The sequence below is a fragment of the Convolutriloba macropyga genome, chromosome 6, assembly GCF_964194025.1.
Source record: "Convolutriloba macropyga chromosome 6, txConMacr16.3, whole genome shotgun sequence".
Classification (NCBI taxonomy): Eukaryota; Metazoa; Xenacoelomorpha; order Acoela; family Convolutidae; genus Convolutriloba; species Convolutriloba macropyga.
This window is the reverse complement of record NC_134473.1, coordinates 71,196,644-71,216,330: the sequence shown is the minus strand read 5'-3', so window position 1 is coordinate 71,216,330 and position 19,687 is coordinate 71,196,644. Positions and strand designations below refer to the sequence as shown.

The 19,687-nt window shown below is 38.9% G+C and overlaps 1 protein-coding gene across 1 annotated transcript in view; it reads left to right on the top strand.

The window, feature by feature from the left end:
- The window catches only part of LOC142340586 (glutathione synthetase-like), a 494,803-nt gene that overhangs the window by 307,377 nt on the left and 167,739 nt on the right, over positions 1-19,687 (top strand). The window lies entirely within an intron of this gene.

Sequence of the window (19,687 nt, the reverse complement as noted above, 5' to 3'; positions counted from 1 at the left end):
GTATGTAATTTCAAACGCTGGAAAAAAAGAAAACAATTTATACTTGATTCTTCTATCTCTACAATGTGATGTGCATTAATTGGTTCAGGCTTTACCATTGCATTTAAAAATTTCCTAACACGGACACATAATGATTTAGTGCTATTTCCAGTTTTGTTGTTAGAGGGTTTCATTGATATAGCGTTATACCTCATTTTAGATAAAAGTTGTTTTTTAGCAGGCGTGATTAGAAAAATTGTTTCTTCTAAATTACTTTCACGTATCAAGATTTTTACTGGTAGTTTCAAAAAATTTTTCAAATGAAGCTCTGTCACTGTTGAAATATGGAATTTTTCTCTTAAAGTATTTGCTGAATAATTTTTTTTCAATTCAAACATAATTGTCAGTAAATGCTTCAATTTTAATTCAAGTGGATCTAATGCAGTTTTGCAAGCAGTGCCGTATATTAAAACAGCATACTGAATAATTGGCTGTACACAAATTTTGTATCATAATAGTAATCGTTGACAAGTCAGTATCTTCCTCAGTTGGTAAAAAGAGCTTATAAAACTATTCATTTTCTTGATTTAGTATTGGACGTGTTCAGTGAGTTTCACTTTTCTGTCACGACTTATGCCAAAATAATTGAATTTTTTGTTATTTGTTCAATAGTTTTGTTGTTTCTCAAGGTTCTGGAAAAAAGAGAGCAACCAAGATTTTTGTTCTTGCTGAAAAAAGCTTGAAAAATTTTGTTGCAATTGACGGACAATTTTCTGTTGTTCAACCAAGCATCAATGACATTAACACCATTCTGGAAGTCAATTCTGTCAGTAGGTTGGTTTGAGTAAATAGAGTATTGTCAGCAAACAGTATTAAAACTAGTTGCCTTGAAGCTCATTTTATTTTATTGACGTAAAAAATAGAAAGCAAGGGACCCGGTACTGAGCCTTGTGGCACTCCAAAATGAATAGGTTTTGCATTAGAGACCTTCCCCTTCATTTATCGGTCTGACCTCTTGATAATAGGTAGGATACTAAAAACTCGTGTGCTGGCCCTCTGAGACCTAAGCTAAGACCTAAACTTCTTGGCTTAAGAACTTCGAGAAGTTGATTATGATTCACCGTATCGGAAACTTTGTTTAGGTCTAAGAACACCGCTTTTTTAACTGCGGTGTTTTTTCCGAAGTCAGATTAAGCGTGGCATCTACATTTGATTTTTTTTTGATAGCCCTCTTGTTTGTGTGAGAGAATAGTGTTTTTTTCCAAAAAGCTGCAAAGTGGATCAGATAAAATTTTTTCGAGTTTTTTTGCTCACCACTGGCAGAATTGAAATAGGTCTAAAGTTACTGGCGTTTTCGTTATCACAAACTTTTTGAATTTGAACAACCATGGCATGTTTCAGAAACTCCGGAAAAATGAAATTCTCGATACAGTCATTAAAAAGTGTAGTTAGAACAGAAGTTGGAGAATAGGATAGTTTTTCGATAAGTACATTGCTTAAATTAATTTCATATTCTGAATTTTTGAATTGGGCATAGATTTTACGATTCTCTCCACTGTTTTTTCGTTAACGTTATTTAGCACCATTGAGAATTTGGATCTGCTGGTCATTAAGTTTCGATTTTAAAGAGCGCAACAAGAGGCAAACTCACTAAAGCATTCAACACAAACTTCATCGATAATTGTTGTATCTTCATTTTTTTTCTATATCTTGTGTGCTGCTTGGAGGAATCTTTTGGTATTCAGTTTAGATTTAATAACAAATTTCTTTTGATATCAAAGGAGGTTCTTTCTTTTCAATTAATTTTTGCAGTCTGCTTCTGATTTAGTTGTGTTTGTTTTATTGTTTCAGTTTCTTCTCGCAGAAACCCTTGATGGAGATTAATTTTAAGTGCATTCTTTTGGTTGGTAATTACTTTGCTAACTAATGAGTGAAACTGCAAAAAACTAGATTTTTTATTGTTTTTGTTTCCCTTTAAAATAAATTTGTTCGACAAAAGACTTCATTTGAAATCTAATTTTGATGCAATGAACGGGCCATCAGAAATTTTTCATAGTTTGATTTGAAAAACTGCTTCAACTTCTCTGTCAAATTTGTTGTCCATTGTATACGGTATTGTCACTGATAGTTGTTTTTAGTATTGAATTTTCAACCATATCACTGCAATAGGCGAGATCAATGCAACTCAAACTCTTTAAAGTTTCCCTGTGTAGCCAAATTGGTTGCAAAAGAACAAGTCATACGCCTTAAGTTCACAGAGAAAATGGGACCAATCTTTGGGCCTGAGTTGGATAATGTCTAAATAGTCATGTATGTTCTCAGAAAAGTTCTTGATTGAGGTATTCGGTTTTAAGTAAACAGTTGTGACAAGTACGTTAATATCTTTCAACTTAAAACGAACCGCCAACGCCTGAAAGTGACTGTAGCTATACAAGAAAATAAGGTGCCATCTTATATCGTTTGTAACAAAAAATGGCTTACCCTCTCCCTTTGTTTTTCTGTAATATGTTAACATTTTTTGATAACCGGGTAACTGGTAGCAGGCAGATTCTCTATCGTCATCTGGCCATGTTTCCGTAAGACAAATTACTGATGGCTTAATGGCTAAACTATCTATTAAAATTTAAACTGGTCCAAGTTTTTTATAAATGATCTAATATTTAGCAATAGAAGAAATTTCTTGCTTAAAATCTTGGTAAAAATGAATTTTGAAGATGAAAATCTATTGTAGAAAAACAATCTAGAGCTCTAAATTTTGGTTTGAAAAAAAATCAATGGAGTTCTATACTTTTAACCTTCCGCTGCATGAAAATTTGCAGCAATTCGAAACAAACGAGCAGTTATAACAAACACAACTAAAACAGTAAACTGCCGTTTGAAAAAACAAAAAAGATGAAAAAAGGTTGAAGCATTAAGAGAAAAAAAATGTAATAGTTGTTTCCACTTGCTCCAAAATGCTGAGAATATTGCATGTTTATTGGAGAAACTGTCTGTTACTTTAGTGCAACGCAGTGCACTGTTTCCGTGCTGTGGATATCGCATGGAGAGAAACAAGATTCGGTGAAGCAAAAAGCTTCGGTTTTCGAAAAATTATGAAAAATGTTGTGAAAACAAAAAAGTCAATATAAGATTAGAATTGATATAGTAATCAGAGCTGCGAATATTGCATGCCCAATTATCTAAAATAACTTAAGAAACAACAATTAAACTTCACATAAGACGGAGGAATCAAGTCAAGTGTAATATTGCTCTCAGTATGCTTGAGAATGGTGGCGGTTAATGACCAAACCCACTTATAAACCTATAAAACTGTTTCAAGGCTTCACTCTATTACACGAATGAAAACACTTTTTTATATGTAGAGCAATAAAAAGCCGAAAAACGGAACTGATTAAGTCTGTTATGAGCTTTTATTGCCAATTTTACCTCAAAACTTGTTCATTTTTTTGCATCTGGCGACCTATTACAGCTAGCTGTGGGGCAATCAGATCCGTTATAATCATCTTTATCAAACGTACTTACGTAACCACCGAAAGATTTTTTGACAGCTTGCGGAGCAATGGTCTCTACTTCTTGAATTCACCTTCATTCAACGTCACATATGATGTAGAGTTATCGCTCTTCCTGACAAGAACAGAGACACTGTAGTTTTAACAGATGTGGTAAATCTTTTCTCTGTTGCTTCCGCTTTGATCTGAGCTTCAAACATGGGAAGACATTCATTTACAAAGATATTTTAGCCATTAACGAGATTTCTTTGCTGCTTCAGTTTGCGCCGACAACTATAAACCCAGTCTTTGTCTCTTAAATATGTAAACGTCACAATCACTGATGCGGAAAAGCCCGAGCGGATGAGGGCTCCGAGATGTTGTCGTTCATATTGATCACGTAATTCCTTTCCTGGTACAGGTATAATAAATTATGCAAAAGATTTAATTAAGTCCTATTGAGATGAAGAAACTTTTAAGCTTTAATGAAGAATCAGTTTAAGATCAAATAAGAACTGGCGTCAAGAAGTATGGAAGTAAGGAACTACTTATATTGCATCTATGGTACTGTATACGTCTGTCTCTAGGCAATTAATCAATCAAGATTGTTTATTTCGTAAAGTTCGAACATGTTTTTAGATAGGATGCAAAGTTTTGTTTTTCATAGATGACGTAATTTCGTGAGCGAGCAAGATTTCGAGCAACCATTTTAGAACGTTCTTTTTGTTTTTTGATATACGACCTTTGTATGGCTACCAAGAATTCATACAACATATATGTATGTTTTTGTGTATCACTATATTCTTTGAAATTTTATATGATCGGCAACGCAGCAAAGTCTAGCATTGGTCATTTAAACAGAAGGCGTGAAAAGCTGATTACCAATCGTACATCCAATGACAACGAATCAACTTTTTCATCAAAATCCCAACAAATATTTCATTCATAAACAGAATGAAAAAAATTAACCATTTGCGACAGGAAGAAAATTCAGTGCATTACACAAACGTCTACTGGTACCGAAATAGATCGGGATTAATAACGAGTATGAGAAGTCCACTTTTACAATGTAATAAGATCCACAAGTGGAAACCAGCTATAAAAACAAATAATTATGCATAAAAAATTTGGTACAGGTCGACGACTGTAATGTGCTATTAAAAAGGTAACCTTGTTGTTTTCGGAATTAGTATACTGCATCTAATTCAAAATTTAATGAGAATTTAGATTTTAATTTTTGGAAGTTTCACGTGGTTCACATATAGGTTGCATATCAATTTTTCGCTCTTTTCTGCAGTATACAAAAATTTTATGATAAAAAAATTTTTACAAACGCTAACATTAAGCGCCAGACGGAACGTCGGCATGCCCAGGTCATCCCAAAAAAATAAGCTCATCTCCAGATAATCTCAGATAAAAAATTTCTACGCCCAAAAATTCGTGTGTCAAAAATTTTTTATGCGTTCTTTGTAGCTGAGAAGTAAAACAGTCTACCGATAAGGTTTCAATTCATCATAAACGACATAAGAAATTAGTAATGTGCAATCGCACAACGTAAGCATTAACGATGATCATAGCAACATATTTACTCATTGAAGATAGCAACGTATAAGAACAACGTGTTAGCATTACAAACGTATTAAGTATAGTTTTTATAGCAACGTATTAAGATCACGGCGAACATATCTCCAAGTGGTTTTTTAGACGGCAATTTTTGATACTCTTTTGGCCTGGTATTTTGTCTGATAACGAATTGGTTCAATGCCAGTAACCATTTTGTATCAATGAATCCAAAAACCCGAAAATTACTGAGCCGAATCATGTCTTATTTTATAGGTCTTATGATTAGGTTTACTCGAAATTATGTTGTTTGCACTTTTTCCGAGCTTTGTACGTAAATAGGAACAAGCGTATTTAATGTTTTCTCGTGTGAAGCTATAGCTTTATTCGAATAGAGCGTTGCTCATTTGCTTGTTCTCTTTTCTTTACTCGATACCATCGTCGCACGGTTTTAAGTGAGATTAAGATATTCAATCATTGTCGCATGATTGCAGGTCAAAATAAAGATATTGAACAATCGTCGTACGATTGCAATTCAAGTACAGATATTTTCTCGCTTACATCTATTTAGTTACTAACATTCTTCGTGACTTCAAAAATCAGTGTGTCCGGACTTTCGTGCCTTCACCAACAAATTTTTGTGCGCTCATCGGATTCTTGCGCATTCACCAGGGTTTTGAGCGTTCAAAAATGTTTCTAGAATGATTACTGAATCCACAATGAGCTGAAAATTTTTTGTGAATTTTTTAATTCGAAAAATTTTTGTGCGTGTAATTTGGGACCGTGCAATTTAAAACATTTAGAAACTATTTGTGCGTTCCTTTTGATCTAAGACATATTGAATTTTGGTCTGGGAGCTAAGCCCTTTTGTGGATACGTTAGAATCTTTCTTTTAAATGAAGCAGACTTAATAAAAACCACGTTGATATTATTAAAAACCTGCAGTTTCAATTTTGCTTTTGTTTTCAGAAATGGTACAATTCTCTTATGCTGTTTTTACTTATTATTTTTGTGTGGCAGATTATTGCTGTCTGCTAGCTTATAACTGCATTAACCCTTAAAGTTGTAAAATCCTTCTACTCAAAATATAACTCAAAATATAACTCAAAATTAGGTCAACTATTTCATTTGCAAGCGTATTCTGCTTCGAAAACTGTTCTGATGATTGCATTCATCAATCTCGTCATCAATCCACTGTAATTATTTCAATTTCATCAAGAGTGCGCTGGTTCATAAGCACGGGATATAATCACTAAACAATTTTGAAGAAAATGCGTTCAACTATTTTGTCAGGTAATGGGGAGGCTAAAAAGGACGAAACGCAAAACAAAAAGTTTTATTTGTTCTCATTGGTGATATTATACTACTTGTTATGTTTTAACTAAGTTAATCACTAAAATACTGTTTTCTCAGTCGGTAAGGTAAGCATAAAAAACTTGCACGACCTATGCGCGTGACACAAAAACTCAACAAATTTTTTCAAAATACAATAGCTCATATCTATACACACTAGCAACACTGTTGCAAAATTATTTCCCTCTATGAAACTTTTTTACGATCAAACTCATCTACGCCAATGATGGACGGGGGACTACGTGCTTGGTTACCGAGGAGAAAGTGATAAGGTGTTAATGATCCTAGGTCGGACGGGTCGGCGCTTACGGGCGTTAGCGGACGTGAATTAAGTGCATGTTCGATCAGACAAAAAGTGGTACTTAAAACCTCATCTGTGAGGCGACGCATTCCAAGGATTGTGTAAAGTACGCACTTGAAACTACGTACTAGCCTCTCCCAGAGGCCACCTTGGTGTGGCGCACGGGGCGGGTTGAGCCTCCACTTGATGCCTTTGTGGGCAAGTTCCACGGCGATGTTGATGGTGTTCCACTTTTCGATGTTCTCGCGTAGTTCTTCTTCCGCGCCAACAAAGTTAGTGCCATTGTCTGACCAAATAATGGCAGGTGTACCTCGACGGGAGACAAAACGCTCCACTCCCATTACACACGAACTGGCGTCCATGGACGGAAAAATTTCAACATGAATGGCACGAGTAGTTAAGCATGTGAAGAGGAAACCCCACCTCTTCTCGGTAGTCCTACGCACAGTAACGTAAAACGGTCCGAAGTAGTCGACCCCGGTGTTCGTGAAGGGAGGAGACTGGTATGCGAGTCTTTCTACTGGGAGGTCAGCCATAATGGGTTGAATAGTGGCAACGCGGAACATTCTGCACTTGACGCAGTTGGATTTAATTGAACGCAGTGAGGATCGTAACTTAAGGATGGTATAACGTTCCTGTATTTTTGCCCTCAGGTAGTCAATACATTGATGATGGTGTTTAACGTGGGTGTGCCTGAGGAACAAATTTACGAAGGAATGGCGCGCGTCAAGAACGATAGGATGTTTTACATCAAAATCAACTTCGACCAACCGTTTGATGCGGCCAGCCGAACGAATTAGAAAATTTGGCCCAATAAATGGTGAAAACGGGGAAATACGGCTACTCCGTTTAACGGGTTTGTTTTCGAGGAGATCTTTTCTCTCCGCATTAAATGACTCCCCTTGGACAAGATACTGGAACTGACGCTCGGCTTCGTCAAGCTCCGTGGGGTCTGTGATGCTACCATCGGCATTACGGTGACATTCGTGAGAAGGTAACAAGTGGAGTGCGTACGCTGTTATCCGTAGCAACTTCTGATAAGAACTGTACTTATCGAAGGGAACTAGTTGCGGGGGCGGTTCCTTAGTTGACTTGGTTACGGATGCGGCCAATGATGTATTGGTTTCCTCAGTTTCCTTAGTTACTATACCAAGTTTGATGTTTTTAACTACTTCGATGCTTGGTTCGAACGGGAATTCCTTGGTTCTTAAGAAATCTGGACCCCTTACCCAGCTACTTGATTGCAAAACCTCAGCGGACATACCACGAGTACCGGCATCTGCTGGATTATCGCTTGAGGCAACGTGGTTCCATTCGTCAACGCTAGTGTGTTCTAAAATCTCGCATACGCGGTTTGCAACAAATATTGGCTGCTTGCTTGTGGAGTTGAGCCACTGCAGGACAGTAGTGCTGTCAGTCCACATATAAATTTTGTTGACATGCACAGTAAGGGCTCGACAGATATCTTGTTTCAACCGAGCGGCCAGTAAAGCAGCTTGCAGCTCTAGCTTTGGAATTGTCAACACCTTCATAGGTGCTACACGAGCTTTACCCAGGACAAACGCAAGCTCTGTTTTTGGCCCACTAGAAGTATTTACTTGAGCTCGGAGAAATGCAACATCGCTGAAGACCTCTTGGGAACTATCGCCAAACATGTGTAGTTCCAGGTGTTTAAAGTTTCCCGAAAAGTAGCTCCTCGGTATAGTGATTTCGGCAAGCTTGGGTAGTTCTACACTCCATTCGAGGAACTTTTCTACAGTGTCTTTTGGTAATTCTTCATCCCAGTGCTGCCCGCTGACACGCCAGCTGTCCTTTAGTAACAATCGGGCACCAACAGTAAATGGTGCCACTAGGCCGATGGGATCAAACACCTTAGACACTAGACTCAATATCAAGCGTTGTGTTAAAGATTTAGTTACTGTACTGGAGGTACCCCGACTCACAACTAGAGTATCGTTGTTGTGATCCCATTTGAACCCAAGCACGTGCGAAGAATCCTAATTAGATGAGGCAATTACTTTTGGTTCGGTAGACTGAGTTGACCAATCATTCGATCAGCCAGATTTGGTACATTGCTTACAAACTTAGTAAGCTTGAACCCACCTAGATGGAGAAGATACACCAACTCCTTCGATCTTTGAGAGCCTCTCAGGTGACTCCACCGAATCCAAGTAATTGTCCATGTAGAAGTTTTCCAGGACGGCTTTGGTTGCTTCCGGGTACTGATCAACATTGTCTCGGGCCGTGCGTTGCAGTGCATAGTTAGCGCATGTGGGCGAGTCTTTAGCCCCGAATATATGGCGCGTGTATTGATACACTACAACATTTGTTGTGGGGTCCTCCCGCTACAAAAAACGCAGTGATGGCTGGTCCCAATCAGGGACACCCACTTGGAGGAACATACCCTCGATATCTACGGACACGGCAAATTGATGTTGACGGAACCTAAGTAGTACATGGATTAGGTTTTGGGGCAGGTCGGGGCCAGTGAGCAAAGATTTATTCAAAGAAGTACCGTGGAACTTTGCTGGACCATTTAATACCCTACGCACTTTCCCCGGTTTGTTCGGATTGATTACGGGATGATGTGGTAGGTACCACTCTCTATCCGACCGCTGCTCTACCTTGTGAGCATCAGGGACTGTAATCAAGTAACCTTTTACCAATTCTTCACGGATGGTATTAGCATAAGTTTTTTTCAATTATGTATCTCTCGAGAGCCGCTTTTCGAGAGACTTGAGCTGTACCATTGACGAAAAGTAGTTATTCGGGAGCTGGATGTTGTCATCAGCCCATAACATACCGACATCGTATCTTTGGCCGTTATGCAAAGTTGTTGTTTCAAGTATTTCCTGCGCGCGAGCATCCGCTGCGGACCGTGGGTCAACTTGCTTGAACGCGCCGTACGATTCCATATCATACCAAGATTTAACCTGACAAGCTAATTCAAAATCCTGTTCAATATTGGCTTTGAAACACACCGAGACTAAACTTGAACCTGACAGGAGTGGGCCACTTAAAACCCAACCTATGGGCAAGCGGACAGCGAACGGTGAGCACTTTTCGTCGGCTGAAAAATTTTCTAACGGGCGGATGGCATGGTAGACATCCTGTCCAAGTATCATCTCAATTTCTCCATAGCTATATCTTACTGGATCTAGAACTGCCAAATTTGGGTAAGTTTCTTGCATGGACTTGACGTCAATGATGTCAGAACCTACGTTTAATGTTTCCCTCACGTAGGGACGCACAGTGAATGCTTCGAAGTCTTGGTCTTTATGAGGGGTCACAGTCAATTGAACCACCTTTGTGTCTATGAGTTATTCCGTGTTTATACCCTTGACGGTCACTTTTAATGCGGTACCCTGCAAACCGAGACCAGCTGCGAGACTATCGGACACCCAAGAGTTACTGCAAGCGGTATTGCATAAAACCAACACCGTAGTACTAGTACCAGAAGAATTAGTAACTTTTAGTTCCGTGACCTGAAGGAGGCCTTTGACATCCGTCACGGAAGACAAAGTGGTTGCTTTGCTTGGTTGCTGTATCGATGTTGTTGTTTGTTGAGGGTTTAGCTGGAAAAACCCTTTCAGCTCCATGAAGTAAGGTGTTATGGGAGCTGTTGCAACCATCTTTCCTACACTTACGGGGACTTGGGCATTGCCTAAACATGTGTTTATCACGCAAACAAGAGAAACAGAGCTTTGCCTCAGCCACGACCTTGGCTCTCTGCGTGGGGGTCTTTTCCTTAAAGACACGGCATTCCCACAACCCGTGGCTGCCTTTGCATACAATGCAACCAGAGATTGATGTTGACGGAGATCTCTGTTGCGGCTTAAGGTTACTCTTCTGTTGCGTATTTGCAGCAAAAGTCTTTGAAGCAACTTTTGATCTTGTTACTGAGTTGTTGGTATCCCCAGTCCTTTCTTTAGTTGCGGTTTTCTTCATTAAATCGTGCGCTTCGGCCTTCTCTTTCAACCACTCGTTGAAATCGAGAAGGTTTGGTTTCACCCAATGCTTTTTGACCGTGAAGAGTGACCATGACTCCTTCATGTTGGGTGGTAGCTTCTGTACGGCAGTGTTGAGAAGCGCAGCACTCTTTAAATCCGAATCATATGACAGCGATTTAAATACCCCGACAAGACTTGAAATGCACCCCGAGTAGTTAATGATGTTATCGCTATTGTGCATCTTCAGTGGTGGAAAGCTGTTAAGTTCGTTCAAATGTGCACTTACAACCGCCTGTGGCTGGCCAAATTTACGTTCTAAGGTCCTCAGTGCGTCTTTGTGCATTGCGCCGCAGTAGGCGAACTCAGCTATAGCTGTTTTAGCTTTACCTGTTACGAGGGTCTTAAGGTATGTCAATTTTACATCATCAGTTAAAGACTGAGAGTCAATTGCGCTTTTACATTGACCATACCATTCGTGCCACTGTAGGGGATCCCCATTGTATTGGGACAACTTCCATTCTGGTAGTGGGTCATTCCTCTTGCTAGTTAAGGCGTCAGTTAATGCTTTAATCAAACTTGCATTTTCAGATGCCGGTAATTGAGGCGTGGGATGCGGTGGGCCACCCCAGCACAATGGTATCGGAGCCGTATGCCCGTATGTTGGATGTATAACCGGCGTGACAAAAGGTGGCGCGATGTTAGTAGTACTAAAGGGATTAACAGGGATGCTACAGTTAGCTGCGTTGTTGCTATTTGGATTTTGTTGCGCATTCAATTGCAAAATGGGATGGCTGATAACGGGGATAGCTGTGCTTGGGTGTAGGTTTGTTTGAACGTTGTTGAAGGCGGTTGCATTATTTTTCACCTGGTTTACGTTTGGGGAAGTGTTCTGAGGAAAACGCCACATATTTAAATCGGAGTTAGGGTTAAAGGGACGTTTCGGTGCGGTAGGACACGGTACCAGGCGGGTTTGAGCTGAATGGACAGTGTTTTGTTGCGGAATGTTGGAGACGGGTAAGTATGTTGCTGTGCTCGCTGGAATGGTCGACGGAATCACGGGAGGCTGCGGAATAAATAATTGTTGAGGCGGGATTACGGGTGGCTGGTTCACGAGTGGGTTTAGAGCTGGAAGGACATTATGCGGGGAATGGGCAATAGGGACTTGTGTTTGGTGTGGAATGTTACTCTGAGGTGGATTCTGTTGTTGCGGAACATGAGGCATCTTCATATGTAATTGACAAGGCACACTGGAGCTTTTTGGACCCAAGAACTGATTTATCTGTGATTTTGTAGAAAAATCAGGTACAAAAATGGAGTTCGTTGGTGCCATAACGGGTGTCGGTGGCCGGGGAGGTTGAATAGGTGGCTGAAGTGGTGGGAGTGCGACATTTTGTACGTCGACTGGTACTTGGTTCACCTTACCACTGCCTGAGGGGCTGTGTGCCTGCTCAACCCTTTGATCACTGAGTGGTTGCTGCAGTTGAGCCTGGAGATATTCCCGATACAAAGCTTCCTGCTGGTCAACAGAAATTGCAACTCCTGGCCGTGTGTACTGAGAAAGCATTTCAAGATGATGTAAATTATCGGCGACATAACTTGTGTTTTCTGGAGGATTACTAGGGGCAGTATCATTAACAGGAGGGTCGGCGGTTGCTGAACCAGGACGAGAAAAGTTTAACTCACTGGAATTACCTGCTGGAAACGAATTTACCCAATCCTGAACAAGTCCCTGACTTCTATGTGATCCCTTATCTTTAAACAAATTCACTTGAGTGGTGACTAAACAATGAATGATTATCCATTAATTCAGCTTCATCTAATTTAGCTGCTGCAACACGCTGGCGGTGGTCTTCCTCCAATTCTTGAAGTGCCATCTGTTCCATTTGTATTTCAAGCTCCTTTTTTCTCATGGCAATTTCGTGTTTTTGTTTAGCGAGGCGCATGGCAGCTTGTTCTTGTTTCTCGGCCTCTTCGCGTTTTAGTTTTGCCATGAGAAAGTCATGTTTACGCTGGCTAGACATTAATGATGTTGTTCGGCGTGAACTTCTCTTAGACTGCCCTTGAGGATTAACACCCTCACATACGGTGTCTCGGTCAGCAACTGAGTCAATATAGCTTCTAGCCGCAAGCAAGAATTTATCATTGTTCTTGGTTACATCATCCAACCATTGCTCAAGGACAGGGTAAATTGAATCTGGGTTCTCCGCTTTACTGGCCAAGTCAAATAGTTCTTCATTCTTCTCCACCAGTTTACTGAAGACATCCTTCAACTTAGAAACCAAGCGTTCAACTTTAACCCTCCTGTCTTGACGTTCTATGGCATCTGTGATGTCCTTATGGATGTTACATAACTCAGATTCTAGATTAGATCTTGCATTAAAGAGCTTTTTCAATTTTTCTTGCTGTTCGGCCATGATATTGAAATGGGTAATTTATTAATGTAGAATAACTTTCAACCAAACACGTGACATGAGGGTTATACCGAACCCAAATGACAACGACTTGATAATCAAGACGTCGAAGAGCAGAAAAGGAGCTACCGAGTAATGAATTACTCGGCGAAAGTGGGTAAGAAATTATAGAGGGCGTCTAACGTGCTTGAAAGCAACGTGAGACTAAACAGGAACACAGGCAACCAGGGAAAGAGGACTGGGTGGACGGAGCACGACGAAACGGGAAACAAAGTGGACGGGGCGGGAAGGACGGGCGATTCGCGCGCAACGCTACATAGAACGGAACGGAACTGGCGAAAACGCGGGTAGGAAACGGGCGACGCAACGGACGAGACGGAAACGCTGAACGAGCGACGCAAGAAGAAACGGGAAACGAGACGGACAGAACGGAGGCGTTGAACGAGTAGCGCGCAACGAAACGGAAAGGCAGGACGGAACGGGCGGGAGACGATTAAGCAGCGAGCGGGGAGGTCGGTAAGTACTATGTTAGCAGATTACAGCAACAAACTCAATCACACAAACTAGCCGTAGCTCCAGAACAAACTTAAGTCACACCCTAGGGAGGAGGAGAGATGCTACTGCAAGAGACAAACTAGCACAAGTCATTATGGGGCTTAATCATATGAAAATAACGAACTAATTTACGGCAAAGCAGTAGTATACTAAAAGGATGAAAAGAGCTTGTAATTTACTAGCCGTAACTCCAGAATAAACTTAAGGCACACCCTAGCAATATTCAAACCTAACCAACCGATCAGCATACCAACGTTATTAAACAAACTACAGCAAAATTTAAGTAATATGCAGCGCTTTTGTAGTCTATGAAAGCTCGAAAAGTTAAGAAACAATCTAGCCGTAACTCCAGAATAAACTTAAGTCACACCCTAAAAGGCAAGAACCTTAACCAACTAACAATCATACAGTTACACGCAAACATACAGCAGCAAAAATCAATATACTACAACAGGAAGGCTAGTAAATTAGTAAAGTTGAAAAGTCAAAGGACAATCCAGCCGTAACTCGAGAATAAACTTAAGTCACACCCTAGAAAGCTATAAGACTTAAACAACAAACCAGCATACTAGCGTACTCAACATACTACAGCAAAAACAACAACATACTTCATCACATATGACATACTACATCGAAAATCGGAAAAGTAGCGAAGAAAACGGAAAGCGAAGTTTTGGGAGAGCGACGATATTGAAAAAGAAAAGGAACAAGGAGAATTGGAAAGTTAAAGGGCGAAAGGGACACGGACGGAACGGTACATAAGAGAGCGACGAGAAAAAATTTTGGGGATCCGACCTATTTTTTTTTCTGTAGGCCGGAGGTTGTTAAAATTTTCACAACCTTTTCTCCGTATTGAGTTTCACTCAATTAACGATCCTTCTTGTTGAAAAATCATAATTTTGACGAATTTGTCAAAATTTTATGCTTTTGTCAAATTTTTTCAAGTTTTGGTCAATTTTTTTTGCAAATTCTTGATTACGGAACGGTAATCCAGTGAACTGGACGGTTTAAAGCTCGAAAATACGGTTTATCAATATTCGGTATTGATTTTCTTAAGTTTTTAGAATTGCATCAAAATTGACCAGAAATTTTCAAAATTTAACAATTTAGCATTATGTTATCTCTATTTGCTCTATATCGGAGGTCATTTTTTGATATACGAACCGACTTAATCCCTTTTTACAATTTTTCGACAATTCGACCAAAAATTTTCAGATTCGATGTTTTTCTCGTCTCAAAAATTATGTTTGTGGGCGTTAATGCTGTCTTGTATTTTATTCAAGCAATTGTCTGATATAACTACCCCTTCAAAAATCAGGGATTGGGTTTTTGCCGTCTAAACGTAGTGACACTTCAAGACAACCAATCAAACTAAGTTAAATCAGTTCAGTCTTACAGTTTTGCAGTTTTGTAAATCAGTCGTCAGAGAGGCCGTTGCGTGAACCAAACGTCAGAGACGTCCAAACCACAATCCAATTCCATAGTGACGTTTGTTCCTTCACGATCCAGCTCAAGTTGAGAAGCCACGTCTTTGAGAAGCCGCTTGAGCGCTTCTTTGAAGGCACGGGGGGTCATCATTTAATGAGTTGCATTGAATAAATGGTCTTGAGCCCAATTCGGGAGACAACTGGTCAAACGTCACACAGCCTATCGTGCTTGGTCCACATATTAACTAACTCGGTGTATTAGTCCACTTTGGGAGATGCAATTCTACCTCCGAATCACTTAGAATCACTTCTACCTCCGTCGCTGCTCATTGTAATCGGTCAATTCGTTAACATAAGGAACGGTTGATCACAAATGCTAAATCATTTGCCAAACTAGTTCATAAGTTTATCAGAAAAACTGTGTCCGTAAGACGGGAGCGGCAACAAAATGTAGAGGCGCCCCACAAGGGTCGCGGCACCAAAATGTAACTGAGAAGTAAAACAGTCTACCGATAAGGTTTCAATTCATCATAAACGACATAAAAAATTAGTAATGTGCAATCGCACAACGTAAGCATTAACGATGATCATAGCAACATATTTACTCATCGAAGATAGCAACGTATAAGAACAACGTTTTAGCATTACAAACGTATTAAGTAGAGTTTTTATAGCAACGTATTAAGATCACGGCGAACATATCTCCAAGTGGTTTTTTAGACGGCAATTTTTGATACTCGTTTGGCCGGTATTTTGTCTGATAACGAATTGGTTCAATGCCAGTAACCATTTTGTATCAATGAATCCAAAAACCCGAAAATTACTGAGCCGAATCATGTCTTATTTGCTAGGTCTTATGATAAGGTTTACTCGAAATTATGTTGTTTGCACTTTTTCCGAGCTTTGTACGTAAATAGGAACAAGCGTATTTAATGTTTTCTCGTGTGAAGCTATAGCTTTATTCGAATAGAGCGTTGCTCATTTGCTTGTTCTCTTTTCTTTACTCGATACCATCGTCGCACGGTTTTAAGTGAGATTAAGATATTCAATCATTGTCGCATGATTGCAGGTCAAAATAAAGATATTGAACAATCGTCGTACGATTGCAATTCAAGTAAAGATATTTTCTCGCTTACATCTATTTAGTTACTAACATTCTTCGTGACTTCAAAAATCAGTGTGTCCGGACTTTCGTGCCTTCACCAACAAATTTTTGTGCGCTCATCGGATTCTTGCGCATTCACCAGGGTTTTGAGCGTTCAAAAATGTTTCTAGAATGATTACTGAATCCACAATGAGCTGAAAATTTTTTGTGATTTTTTAATTCAAAAAATTTTGGTGCGTGTAATTTGGGACCGTGCAATTTAAAACATTTAGAACCTATTTGTGCGTTCCTTTTGATCTAAGACATTTTGGTCTGGGAGCTAAGCCCTTTTGTGGATACGTTAGAATCTTTCTTTTAAATGAAGCAGACTTAATAAAAACCACGTTGATATTATTAAAAACCTGTAGGTTCAATTTTGCTTTTGTTTTCAGAAATGGTACAATTCTCACATGCTGTTTTTACTTATTATTTTTGTGTGGCAGATTATTGCTGTCTGCTAGCTTATAACTGCATTAACCCTTAAAGTTGTAAAATCCTTCTACTCAAAATATAACTCAAAATTAGGTCAACTATTTCATTTGCAAGCGTATTCTGCTTCGAAAACTGTTCTGATGATTGCATTCATCAATCTCGTCATCAATCCACTGTAATTATTTCAATTTCATCAAGAGTGCGTTGGTTCATAAGAGCGAGATATAATCACTAAACAATTTTGAAGAAAATGCGTTCAACTATTTTGTCAGCTAATGGGGAGGCTAAAAAAGGCCGAAACGCAAAACAAAAAGTTTTATTTGTTCTCATTGGTGATATTATACTACTTGTTATGTTTTAACTAAGTTAATCACTAAAATACTGTTTTCTCAGTCGGTAAGGTAAGCATAAAAAACTTGCATGACCTATGCGCGTGACACAAAAACTCAAGAAATTTTTTCAAAATACAATAGCTCATCTATACACACTAGCAACGCTGTTGCAAAATTATTTTCCTCCATGAAACTTTTTGCGTCAGGTTACAGGAAGGTCGTCATCAAATTTAGGGCAACTTTTGAGTTAAATTTAATGAAGCCTCCAAACGCTCGAAGAAAAGAAAAGTACGCTTATAAAAAATCTCTTATCTATTCTAGATACTACTCGTGTATAGCAGAATTTGAAAGACAAGAATGCATAAAACAATTACTTTGTTCTCTGAAACTTCATAAGTATTTTGCGATAGCTGATAATTACTTCGCCCCTTAAGAACATGCTGTTGTTTTTTTTTCTTCTAACGAACATTGATTTTTTTGAAAACCCCAGTTTTTTAAAAACTCCCAATTTTTAACCACCCAATTTTTAAAAACTTTGCTTGACAAAGCATGAAAAAAAAACTAAAAATGACTTCCTTATAGGTGTAGATCGTGGCTTCTCAAAGCCACTAAAATATCTCTGAAGGTCCTTCATACCAACAAAGCAAATTTTTTGAATAAAATCTCTCTAAATGGACGAAATATGCATTGTTTCCCCACCAAATTAGAAAACAGTAGTAAACCATTAGAAATTTGACAATTTCTTTCGAAAACTCTATGATGTTGAGATGTCGCAACAAATTCCAAAACAGGGGAACAATTGAGATTTGCCAGACTTTTTTTGTGTAATTAAGCAGCATATTTGGTCAAAAGCGTTAACAAAATTAGCTGTACCATGTTCCTAAAAGTTAATGAAGTTTTTATCCGTGATTTCCGTAAACAAAAAAGCCAGCCAAGACGATGAAAAAATATAAACAGGTATTGTTTTTTTTGAATTTCACCCTTCGACCAAGAAATTTTGCACCACCAGAGATGAATTAAAAACTCAAGCTTCCTTCAAGTAATGCCTGTGGGGTGACCTCCATTCACTTTGCAACATTACAAAAGCCAAAATAATAGTGAAACTATTAAACGGTCGGTAATTTTCAGGACCTTGTTCAGAAATTTTTTATCAACTTTTCAGTTATTTTTTCCAAAAACTGTCCCTTTTTAAAGACATAGAAATCAGTTTAGATAATCAGTACTAAAAATATTTGTACATCCAAAAAGTAAAAAGCTACAAAAAAGTCCTAAAAATTCTTTTATTTGCCCTTCGCACATAAAAGTCTTACTAGCAGGGCATATCGGGAAAACAAAAAATGCAGTGTCATCCTCTGTCCATATGTTTTTGCCACAAAGTGTTCCCACGGGGATAATCAGATTGAAAAAGATTTTCTATTTTTTCTATTCCTCCTTTTCAACGGTCGTATAAGTTTGAGTTATCTTCAACATAAAGGAAAACTTTGTTTCCAAAAACTGCTATCTACTATATAGAGCGAATTTTGATAAGCTACAAAGTGATCCGCGAGGCGAGTTTAAATAATTAAGGCAAGACACAATAACAATTGCTGCAGTTTTTCGAGAACGAAAAAAAGTTTTTAAAAACTAAGTGAGCACTAAGTGCCGGCAATTCATTAAAAACATAGTCAAGTCAGAGAGGGAGTTAATATCCCAGATGCTCTAAATTCAAAGATAAAAACTCTAAATTTTATCTTTGAAACGTTTGTTAGCTGTTCAAATTTATGCTGCAAACAAGAAATTTCGACCGTGGCATGCTGACATGTTGAGAACACTAGCAAAGTCTGCCTATGATAAACAATCAATCAAATTATCACCACTGATTATTGTCTTGGTGCGTCTTTTTATTGCAATTTTTGACAGGGCAAAAACGAGGGCATCGAGATGGACATGATATTGTCTGATGAACGCTTATTTTTGTCTGGATTGACTTATCATGGTTGATTTTGAGCGAGCCTGGCAAAATTGTTAAGAAAATTGAACAACAAATAAAATCAACGAGTGAAGTGCAGTGACCTCTATTTTCTAATCGAGTCAAGCTTAATCTCTTGTGATCTTTATTGACTGAAACAGATCTCGAGAATCAAAATCTAATTTTCCATAAAAAGTAAGCAACTCAAGTATAGAGGGCTGCATTGTCGAAATATATTTCAGGATTAAAATTGCGTTAACTCGAGCATAAAAATTGGCTAATGGGAGATGCCATTAAGGACCTTTTCCGTTTGTGCCCCCCCCCCCCCCCACAGCTTAGTGGGCACATATTATTTGCACCTCCCAAACGCATGTGCCATATTTTTACGTAATGATTTGCTATGTAATGACACGTGCTCTGTAATGGGGGGGGGGGAGGCATAACGTACTGGAGGGGCACATACGGAAAAGATCCCAAATCATTATGTAAAAATATGGCACGTGCGCCTGGGGGGGGGGGGTGCAAATAATATGCACCTACTAAGCTGGGGGGGGGGGGGGGGTGGGGCACAAACGGGAAAGATCCGGCATTAATATGCAAATGTTCTCGTTGATGTTCATTTGGATGTCTGGTGTTTTCTTGCCATTCATTTGCGTTTCAACTTTACGAGATTTATTCATTAAAAATAACCAATTTGAAAAAAAACGAACATGCCCATTTTTCGTAACTACTAATGTGCGTAGTATGCGCTAATTAGTGCTCATAAAAATGTTTTTTTTGCAAGGTGGCGCTAAATAATTTTTAAAT